The 12636-nt window shown below is 26.2% G+C and overlaps 1 protein-coding gene across 4 annotated transcripts in view; it reads right to left on the reverse strand.

Annotated features, from left to right (window-relative positions):
- LOC126894670 (voltage-dependent T-type calcium channel subunit alpha-1G-like) overlaps window positions 1–12636 on the reverse strand; it is an 88413-nt gene that overhangs the window by 39854 nt on the left and 35923 nt on the right. Inside the window, exon 1 of one of the 4 annotated variants that reach the window (XM_050665852.1) lies at window positions 8092–8169. The exons of 2 other annotated variants lie outside the window; for them this stretch is intronic. The gene's annotated coding sequence lies outside the window, so the exon portion shown is untranslated. Of the gene's footprint in view, window positions 1–4775; window positions 4889–8091; window positions 8170–12636 lie in introns of those variants that run through there. One more of the 4 variants, XM_050665850.1, reaches the window with a different exon arrangement.

Raw genomic sequence — 12636 nt, forward strand, 5'->3', positions numbered from 1 at the left:
AATTTATTCTTAAAAGTATAAATTTTACCCAGCAGTATTAACAGATATATTTTTAAATAAAATTACCAATTTATATTACTGAAAATAATATTTCACTACCATAAGCAAATAAAAAAATTTTTAACAGATTATTCAATTTTATACTTTTTAAATTGGTTATTTCAATGTTTATTATTGATTATTTCAATTTCAATGTTGTTTAACTAAATGTATCTTTGATCAATACGGTTTTCAACTAATCAAGTTATAAAAAAAGGCATCAATTTTCTAAATAAGATAGAAGAAAGACTATTTTTCCTTTAACCTTTCGAAATATTTATGTACGCGTTATACTTAAGATCGATAAGTTCTGGCTGTGGCGCCTTGAATGATACTAGATATATATTGTTATTTTATTAAAATAGATGTTGATAATCCAAAAGAGTTTTTTCTTTTAAGTAAACATACATTCAGGCAGCATCAAGGTAGCTCTATCTCTTTTAAAATATTGAAATTTTCTATGCATGCGTGTACCCATTGTAAGTATTTTTATTCAATATATTAATATATTTAAACTGTTAGATATTAATTCCAAAAAAATGTTTTTCTAAATAAAATGTAGGTTGTAAAAATGTATTGTTACTTCCTAATGGCATACACTACAGTGTATGTCATTAGGTTCGATTGATTATAACGTGAAAATAATTTATTAATAAATATAAATTAGATGTACGTAACTCATAAATTTAATATTTCACTGTTATGGCAGCGTGAAATATTGAACAATCAAATTCTATTGTTTAGTACCACTAATTCTAGAACGCTATGAATGCTTAAAACAAAGTTTTTGCAATAATTTACTTTGAAGTGTAATAATATAATTTAAAGCCCTCGAAAGACAAAAATGTTATTAGTTTAAAGGATTGGCGATTTTAGAGATTCAAAATTGTTTGTGATAGAATTTTCAAATAATTATACAGCGCGTTTGTATTGCAAAATACCGATAAGATAACTTTTACAACATCGTTTGCAATCGAAAGTAAAACGCACAATATAAAACAAAACGAGAAATATTTCATTTAACTTCTTAAAAGTTTCATATCATACTTATTGATTATTTGTATTACTAATAACGAAACGAAGAGATATTATCAACAATAAGTCTTCTAATAATAGCTAGTCACATATTTCATGAGAAATTAAAGTAAGTAAACATCATACTTATTTAATTTATGTAGAACATGATCTTGACTATTCGCGTAAGTTAGCGTCAGTGAATTAAAACATACCTATATAATAACCTAACCTATATACTTTTATAGGTAGTTGCCTATTGTTTGTTAGCTATTGAATAGTAGTATTGTTCCTAAGTTCTTATACAAGTAATAGGAATGAAAAAATTCAAATTCATATCCGAATCCGAAAACAATAATACTAAGTATTGAACCTTAATTATAAACAAAAATATTCAAAGATATGCAAAATACATTTTGTAAACAGATGATAAGGGTTTATAAAATGATTTGTAAAAATTAAGGCATATATCATGGTTGTGGCACCAAGACTGTTTAGGCAAATTTTTATTTTGATATCATTACAATAATGCAATGTAATAAAAATCATATAATCACTAAGTATGACACATTTATACAATGAGAGCAATTTATTAAAGTAATAAAACCAAGAATGAAGCAACAAAGGGTTACGGTAAATTTAAAGCACATATTTTCTAGTCTCTACATAAGTACGACGGAAATGAGTCGTTTTATTTTTTTTTGCATTCACTATTCACACACAATAGACAAACATAAGTATTTATCAAATAAGCAGATATACCAAGTAATGTTTTTTGCCACTAAGTGCTTTAAATTACAGTTAAATCCTATTTAAAATCTTACATGAATGGAAAAACTCATTTGAAAGTGTAAAAGTTTCACAAGTACATTTAGTTACAAACTGAAGATATAACCCAGAAAGAGTTAATCGGGTTTCGAATTCAAGATAAGTTTTTCATTAAAATGTATAAATGTAAAGTAAATTTACGAGCAATATGATGAGTCATAGTGACAAAAGCAGTATTTAAGGTTGGCAGGGCAACATTCAATTATAGTTATATAGTATGATTCTTTTTAACTCTAGCAACTCAATTACTCTTAAAATATTAAGTTTTTTGAAAATTTTCGGTTATTAAGGGTTACATATATTTACATTTATTCGTTGTAAAATAATTTTTAGGTTCTTCTTTCATATTTTTGGACCAGTTGTTAGGAAATTATTTTGATTTCCATACCAAGGTAGGAGGAAGAGTACGGCAGGGAAATGACTACTGATAAAAATAGTAGCATCAACTTTTCACCTCCAGTTATTATTTTAAATTGTAAATAACTTCTAAAATACTGGTCCAAAGTTGTTATCGCCCAGTCATTTTCTTGATTAGACCATTTTATATTTTATAAGCTAGTTTAATATGTATTTTACTATTTAAAAAAATAAAGTTTTCATCCCTATAATATATATGGGATAGACTTAAAAACAACAGGCAAATGGAAATACATATGTAATTAATAAAGACCGAAAAATAATTTTTCAAAAAACTTAATATTTTAAGAGGAATTGAGTGGCTTGTATTAAAGAAATCACTCTATACATAAAAATATTTCTAGTTATGATAAATTTTTTTTTACTTTAACACTTAAAATAAAGTTAGAGTTACGTACAAAAGTAACGAGACTTTCTAAATGTAAGCTAAACTATTAACGTTATCTATAAAGCGATTATTGAAATATGATTAGGAACACTTAATTGAGACTGCTATGACTAATGATAAAAAAAGGTTTATATTATTGTAATATACAATTGACTATCACAATGTGAAATAACAATGGACTACTCTGTTTACGTCCACAATAATGGTCGTTCATTTAAGATAATCAATACTTCAATTTATAAATTATATCCATATTTTTAGAATAATATGATTATTAACAAACAAATAATATAAATAAATAACTTAGAGAAATATTAAACAAACGCATACTGTTATTTAATTGTATTATATTACACACGATACAGTCATAAGTCAATTATTAGTCACCTTTCAAAACCACTTTTTTCCGAAAAGAAATCTATAAATTATACTTGTCAGCTTTTTTTATTCTTATCTTAATAACAAAACACAATGTGTCCACCCTAATTTTAAATGTAAAAACAAACTATATTAACGTTATATAAAATATCAAAATGATTTATATATTATTCACATATATTAATTTATATATTTTATTTCTTTTATGTATAAATTTATATATTTTATGCTTACTAATCAATAAACAATAACATTACAAGAATGAATAAATGATCATTGTTCGGGTATACAAAATACTATAAAAGTTAGAGTAATCTCTCACAGTCCAGTCTGTTTAATCGCTCTGTTAACATCACGTAGAATTTGTGATCATCATTGTCGAAATTTTTACGTGTTAATTTGTGAACTATAAACTCAAATTTGTGTTATTTTGCGTATCAATTATTACTTAATACTGTCACTGAAATTATAAGAACGGAGAAAAATTATCAAGTAAGATTTCAAATCAATAAGGGTCAACACTTATATTATTTTGTGACCTTCGGATTACGCCACGAATTTAAGTAATTCTCACCTTTTATCCAACACACGTTCTCTTTGTTTAATTAAGTTTTGAGTAACAATACATTAACCCAATTATTTAGAATTAATAATCTGAGTAAAGAACGATAAATTTCAAACTTTAATTATTTATTATTATTGACTAGTTCGTATATTATAAATCATCACATTACATGGTATTCGTAAGAACCTTTTCGTTGCTTAAAAGAGTTTAAAAACCTAATGTGATTTCTACTGTATATATTTAACAATTCGACTAGGTATTTGTGAGATGGCCTCTATCTCTTCGTGACCTCGGTGTATTATTACAGGTTACCACTTACCAGTTGGGTCATTTATACCTGTATAAGAGCAACTTTAATTATTTTTTTTTATATCAAATTGTTTTTATTGTTCTAAACCCACGGACTTTACAACCTCGATGGAACCTCGTTGCTCATCAATTGACAAAATCGCCAAACATTCAAATTCTATCAATATACACTGTATATTATACACACTTACCCACATACTCATATACACTCTCATATTGGTATTATTACAATTTTATTATATGATATTAACATCGTTATTAGTGTACATGGTGTCTCATCGTGATTTATTATTTTTAATATTAGTTTATATAGTAAAATCAGTGAATCATGCTGGGACACTGTGTGTTCAACTATATTGCGAAAAAATGTTAGATTTCAAAATCGAACATGATAACATTACATTTCGTGTGAAATTAAAAAAAACTGTCGCGGAATCTTTTCGCATTTTAAGTTAAGGCAATGGTCAGGATAACTCGCGTTTTGGAAAGACATTAAAGAATTTGTAATGGAAGAGAGAACAATCGTTCTGGACGTTCTACTACGTCTTCAGCAAATGAAAACATTAAAAAAATCGACAAAATCTTACGTCAAGTTTGTCGATTAAGTATTAGGACTATATAGTTAATGTTGACAGAGAAAGGGTTCCTAGTGGACACATTTGAACCATTATAAAGAAGTATTGATTAAATTGAGAGAAAGTGTAAAAAAAAAGATTATATCTGTAGAAGAACGAATGGGTTTTTCACCAGGACAATGCTCAAGCTCACAATGCCTTTTTAATTCATCGCTATTTGACTGAAAAATATATTTTTATACTTGAACAGCCTTCTACTTACCAGACCTAGCTCCTTGTGACTTCTTCTCATTTCCAAAAATTAAAAGTTCATCAAATGGATACGATTTTTAAACGGTTGATAATGTAAAAATGAAAACGACTGAACTTTTCATAAGGCTTACTAAAAGCGATTGTCAGCACTGTTTTCGAGAATGGCAGCGTAGTATAGAACAGCAGCTGAGGATTCTACTTTAAAGGTGATAGTCATCAGATTGTAATTGTTTTAAATGAATCTCTTCTATTTAAAAAGTCTTGTTACTATTGTGACGTATTTGTTAACAATAAAAAAATCAATTAAATATTAAAAAAAAATTAATTGTTAATCTTGGCACTTGTCAGTAGTACTCAGCTGATAGGTCGTTCGCTTTTTGATGATAGACACAATAATAACCGGCCTATTGTGATGTGGCACAGCAGCATTATGGTCTCTATATATTAAATTAAATTTTTGTTTTAACGAGATTAATGTTATCAAATATTAAAAATATTATTCCATGGTTAGGATGTATGATCGACCATTAAGTGCTCTAACCATAGTAGTTTAAATACATGTAATCGAAAATCAGATAATAAAGTTGCTAATAAAAATAATTTAATATTAGTTATTTATGGTTGATAAAAAAAAGTATTAACAAATGATTATTTTTATTCATCTGATAATCAAAAATATCCATAAGCAAAAAAATTGCTTTTAGATGATTTTCCGTAAATACACGCCACTGGTGAGTCGTAAGTCTTGACCGTAATGGTGTAGATTTTAAGTACCTTTTATAGGTCATAATAATTAATAATATAAAAAAGGTTATTCAAGAATTATTAATACATTCATATAAATATTTCATTGTTTTATTTTTGTGCGGTTCTTTTATTAGTATACAATATAAAATTCTTGCTAACATTATTGATTTTACCTAAGTTATTAATTGAAGAATTATAGTATTCACATTAAATTTATATTTTAAGGACTATAATGAAGTAAATATCGTTATTTAATTAATAGTTTTATATTAAATAACTTTTTAATCAATTATTGATAAATTTAAAATGAAAATCCATCCAAAAATTTGGAGTTATATTCAACATTTAACCCCCATGGGCTTTAGAAACATCGTTTATTAAGTCATTAAAGTTTTTATATGTGAGAATTGAGATTTTGATACTCATCTAGAATATCGTTTCTGTTTAAATGCATCTAAAGAATATGATTGTTCTACTCAAATCGATAATTTTTTTTAATGAAGTATCTTACAGTGTATAGCATCTATCAGCAGACAACTTTAAAATTAATGATATCAATTAACTTTTAAAACTGAGCGTAAAACCAAAAATATAAATTGGAGTAACGCAATGAACAATTAATAAAAGCTATGACCGATATAAATGAACGCAATAAACTAAGGGTCGTATTTATAATTGATACTTATGAATAGGTTTTATTTAAGAAATTCTTAAGCATGTTATTTAGATAGCTTAAATACGACTTATTCATAGGTACTAGCTATAAAGAATTATATTAGATTCATTGAAGCTGCGTGGATTTTTTACCTGTATAAAACACGTTAAAAATAAAAATAAATGAAAAAAAACCGTTTTATATTTTTTTTAGTAGTACGTAGTAAAAATAAACGCACGTGCTTGACAAATAACAATGGAACCTGCTACAATATATTGCAAAATGTCAACAACTGAGATTTTAAAGTTATTACATATATTTTGACTAGATAGCCGTCATAGAAAGTATTTTTTGGATGTCACATGTTCTTGTATAGCGACAGCTTTCATATGAATATAAATGTAATATTATATTATTAAATTTTCTAATAGATTTGGACAAATATGCACAAAAATCATGTTATACGATTGCTGTCACCGTCTGTCTAGTTTATTGTTCAAAAAAAGTTTTAGTGATTAATATCAATCGTTTAAACTGTACATATATAACTATATTTGATGTCTTATGAATGCCATAGAATAATTTATGTGATTAAGTATATACGATTTTTAACTATTTTTTAAAATTTATACTCGGCAATAAAAGGTCATTTTAATTTATTTTCCACATTTCGTGACTTGCGTGTCATTTTTTAAATGTGAGATTTATAAATTTTTAACAAATATTATTTTTGTTGGTAAATTTTAATTCAATTAATTGATTCTTTAAAAGCGAGAAAAAGTTTGTAAACGTCATCTTTATATTTTAACGAGCAGTGCTTCAAAATGGAAATACAATATATCCCACAGAGTAGCTAAATAAAGTGGAGCTTTATTACTTTTTCATGGGATCAACGTATAAACAAAAATCGTAAAAGGCTTAACTCCCATCCTTATATAGTCAGAAAAGTGCTTTTTAAGGTCAAACGTCATCAGTCATGCATTGGCTGATGGTTGGTAACAAACCATCAGTCATGCATTGGCTGATGGTTGGTAACAAACCACTGAAATGATGACATACGTTTTTTCAACATAACCTCATCAATTGAGATTCATATTTGTTGCTCTTTATTGCAAATAATATTACTTAAAGTACATTTTGAAAAACGAACGGTTATAATAACCGACCATAAAAATGTTTACTCTTAAAAGATTACTTAAAAGTTAATCCGGTTTACAATATAAGCTACAACTTAATTCATTGAAATACATCTAGTCCAGAAATAAACTCGGATGATTTATCATGTAAATATAAACTATAAAAACACATTAAAAATTTGTTGAACCATTACTCCCACCCATGTTTAGACACTTTATTTTTATTTTACTATTTTTTTACAGAACCGATGTATTAGCGAGTGCAAACTTCGTTTCTATACTTCATTGAACGATAACAATTGTGTTTTACTTGTGCCGTTGTTTGTTTCATACATTGTACTCAACTGATTTTGGCTTTTCTCTTGTGTTGTCATTTTGTAGTTTTCAAAGCAAGCGGATAAAATAGTTTTAACTTGTGTTTATTTATCTGACAAAACATTTGCCTACGGGCAACTCAACATTTGTTATTTTCTCAGTCCAAGAGTAAGGACAAGAGATGAATTGTAAATACAAGACTATAATAAATTTAATTCCTTTATGACGCATGTTCAGGTAGTGTTAAGCAACCATAAAAGTTACCATCCTGAATGATCATGAAGTGTTGCTTACGACACCATACAGGCGACTATTCTATACCTTATGCGAAAATGTTTGTACTCTGTCCCTCTCTAAAATCATTTATATGATATTAAACGAGATATTCACGACCAATGACGCGCCATCGTTCTATATGGCAACGTATATAATTTTTAGAAAACTCATATGAAAACCTCGCACATTATACTTACTACTCGCACGAGTGTTCCTCGTCTGACGTTGTCGCCGATGTAAATAGTTACGGTGACAGAGACGGTTCATTTGTCAAAGCCGTCACAAAAAGCTACACATTATTTTAAGGCCCAGCAAAGTCCATTAACGTCTGCACGGTTCCAATGGCGGCAACAGATATTTGTAATACAAAGACGGTGGAGTTTGTGTTTCTCTTTTGTCGTACATGCGGATATCCTAATGACTCCCGGCTGTCAAATGATGACGATGACACCAACAATAGTTGTGAAAATAACAATCATCATTCGCACTTAAAATTCATTAATTTTTTTTTTTTTTGAAAAACAAAAAACAAATATTATACGCATTGTGTTAGTTATATAAGAACTTGTTGACAATTTTTCATCGACATCATTCAGTAGACCAGTTACAAGCATATAATGGCAGTTGATTTGAATATCAAGTAATTTCATTACACATGCGAGTGTGGTAATAGATTAATTACATTAATGAATGCACCCAAAAAGTTTTCTATGATCTACGATACTTAGCAGCCTAAGGTCAAATTATGAACGGAATTTGCATTGAATTTAATATATTACACTCAACTGCGGTACGAAGGCATGTGTGATTTACGCCTCGACTTTACAATAATTGTGAATAATCCGAGAACCGCCATGACAACTAAAAAGCAAGTCTTATGACGACAATACCTTATTATGTACACAGGTCTAATTACTTAGACCAATTTAACTTGACTCTAAAATAATCGGGTACGCAATGGGAAGGATTATCAGCAGAAAAGGAAATCGAAATTCGAATCCAGTTTTATACTAAACTAACATAAATGAATCATTATAGCTATAATTTTGATCCACCTTTTATAAGTGATGATTCAACAAAGTAAATATTTAATATGGTCAGTTTGATAATCAACAATATGGTAAATAACACAATCTTGAAGATAAATTACCGTATTTGATAACAAAGAACCTATAGCGCTTTGTAATAACAAGTACTTATTTTATTGAAAAATTTGCTTATTCAAGCGCTAATTGTACATTTACTCTGTAAGTACTAAACAGAGTAATTAGCTGTACTAGAACGAAAACTCTAAAATTTTAAGTCGTCGCCTCGGAATAAAAGATTGTAACACAATTTTTGTGTTCAATATTTTTTTTTCTATAAATACATTAAAAAATAAGTACACATATTTTAATTCCTAATGAAGGAGTTAAAGTTTTCATATAGTTGCTTAATTTAAATAGAAAATTAAAAATTCAATATAACTGTATGATAATTTTATTTTCAAAAACAGTCAACTGAAAAATCATTTTGAATTATCGTTAGGACCATTTTATTCTCCGGCAATGAAGTCCGAATTAAAACAAAAAACCTTAGAATAATATATATTCAAATATTAACGAATTGGAAATATTTTTTAGTTAAATTTAACAACCGAATTGATGGGTACGACAAGAATTACTTTAGACACCAAAATGTGTGATATCGAGTGTTAAGACGTATAATATTGATTATTCTGAAGGGTAATTGAACATCTCAAACGGATATGGTTAACATTAATACAAAATTGTACAAAAAAAAAAATATTTTGATATGATGATGGTATGATTATAAATAACAAAACATTAAATTATTAAAATATACTAACGCGAACGTTATAAATAAAGTCAATAAGAATTAGTTAAAATAGAACATACTAAATTATTATCCATCACATTTTACCATAATTAGTTCCAATGATCAATTGAATTATAAAACCCAATTAAGATACGTGACTCAAAGCAATTACCTCAAATACTAGTAGCTGGTTTTTATGGAACATAAAAAGCTTCACATAAATAATTGTACATGTGATTACTATATGCCTGATTATGCCTTTTACTTATTGACTATGAATTAAAATCACACATTTATATCTCGATCTCCTTTACTTACATTGAAAAGAATACAAAAAACAATTTGAACTAAACACAGTAAAAATTAAATCGTATATAATACTATAACAAATAATTATAAATGTTTTTGTTTCGTTTTAAAATAATCAAATCCACAAAAGAAAACGAAAAGAATTTTTTCAAATTTTATATACAAATTAAAAATAATAATATGTATATTCAAAAAGTTTTCAAATCAAGTAAATAAAAATAAAACGTAGTAAAAATGGGATATTATTTTTTTTGGTGGGTCAAATACCTCTTATAGTATTTCATTTAATATTATCAACTTAAATTAAATAATTAAGTGAAAGCTAATTTATTGAACACACCTCCCCTGAATAATCTATATCAATGCTTCTGATTCAAGTTATCAATTTATCATAAACTCATTATAAAATCAACAGATTTTTTGTTTTTATAGTACATATATTTTTTGATTTTTCAACCAATAATTACTTTTTAGAACTATTACATTTCTAAGAAAATAAGTAAGTGATATTTATATTATTATATTTTATGAATTGTAAAGAAAGTCTACATTCCACCCTGTTTGACAAGCTTTTTTTTAATCAAATTGTTTAAATGGCAAACAAATTTAAGGGTATACAGAGTTATTTTGTCATCATAACCAATTCAATTACTTACAGAATAAAAGTAATTTAAACATTTTTTTGTTTCCCTTGAGATACATATAATCCTTGAATTATTAGCTATGTAATACTTTTCAAGTTCATCCCTTATGCTTTGTAAGGGTGTAAACTAAATTTTTTTCAAATGGGAATATGTATTTTGAATTTAATAAATGTTTGAGTTTTTATCTTAGTAGTAAATGGCATTTGAATTTTTAATGTAACATTATTCGTTTATTTGACATAAATCGTTGAAGTTTCAATATTTTTAGTTAATATACTTGTATAATACACGAGAGACTACAAATACAGTTAATTATTTTTTTAAGACGTCGGTATTCGCAGATGCACAGCTTTTATTATCAATGGTAGGCAAATTGTTGTGAGTTTATTAATACACCAACTGGCAATACAGAAAGCATATCTATTGATAGTAACGTTAGACAATAAAAACTCCATGTCTACGATAGCGACATCATTTTTATTTTATTAAATTCAAAATTTGTGGTCTCATTTGAAAAAACTAAGTTAACACCCTTACAAGGCATAAGGGTATTACATAGCTAGTAATTCAAAAATATTATGTAAGTTAAGGTAACCAAAAAAAAATGTTTAAATTATATTATTCTGTAAGCAATTGAGCGGGTTATGATAAAAAGTCAAACTGTATACAGAGTAAGGGATACATAATATTTCTTAATAATTGTTTTATTTTTTTTAATATCTGCATAGTATATTTATAATGTTTAATATAATAATATACTGTTTGTATTTTTTATTGATGAAAATGCATAATTTATAATTTACATTATTATTTAAATATTCGTTACAAAAATGGAACCTTTTTCATTATGTAAATTATAAATTTATTGTCATACAAATATCTCATTTTGAACGTTCAGTTTTCTGGCTAAATAAAACAAATAAATATTGACAATTACATTTAAAATGATGGATCACTTAAATCAATTCTAATTTCAAAAAAGTAAAAAATAATATTTCAGCAAAAGTTATTTGATCTATAATTACAATGTAATATTTAAATAGAATTATAAAATTAAATTAAACATTTTTTAAATTTTAGATTTAGTATTATAATATAATAGTAAGAACTAATTTTTATTTATCTGCTATTATCCTTTAAATATAATTTTCGACTAGTATGTAAGTCAGCATTGTAAGTGGTAACAGATTGAACATTATGATACTAGGAATGAATTTAAATTTTTTAATGAAATACAATTGTTTAACAAATATGGATCTGTTACATTAAAATCCAGTATTTGCAGTACTTGAATATTTTAATTACCAAGCTCAACTATTGCTGTTTAAGATCTATTTTTAAGAGTTCAATGCATACATCTAAAAATCACTAAAAAATATTTGTTTATGCATAAAGCAGAGCGTAACAAATTGCAGTAATTTTTTTAAGCCATTGCAATAAATTCAACCTTATTTTAATTAATTAGAATAAGATACCGTCTACTGATATTTATTTGTAAAACTTTTCATACTATTAATTATTAATTATTAGAAAACTTATTATAATTTTTATTTTTTTTTTTAACAAAGAAAAATAATTTTTTTTATTATATTTTGGTTAACGCTGATTCATAAAGAAGGTAAATTTTGAAATGAATACAAAAAATATATACATCGTAGTTATATTAATACCTTTAATGATTTTCATCGAATTTAGTAGTATATGGAGAAATAAATAAATCAATTTGACTACATTTTGAACAAATAATAGTTAGTAGAATATTTTTTTCGAATCATTCTTCGAATGCTTAGTTTTACCATTAATAATAAAAATAATTTTCATAAGATAGAAAAATAAGTAATAATAGGTGAAGTAAAGTATTTTTTGTTTATGTTTAAACGTGTATAAAAAGGATTTTAACTTTTCGGTTATCTTTTTTTTATGTAAACAAGCATAAAGAGAGAATTCGAAAGAAGGTAAACGACGATGATT

Source organism: Daktulosphaira vitifoliae, unplaced genomic scaffold (assembly GCF_025091365.1).
Source record: "Daktulosphaira vitifoliae isolate Bord-2020 unplaced genomic scaffold, ASM2509136v1 Scaffold_1, whole genome shotgun sequence".
Taxonomy (NCBI): domain Eukaryota; kingdom Metazoa; phylum Arthropoda; class Insecta; order Hemiptera; family Phylloxeridae; genus Daktulosphaira; species Daktulosphaira vitifoliae.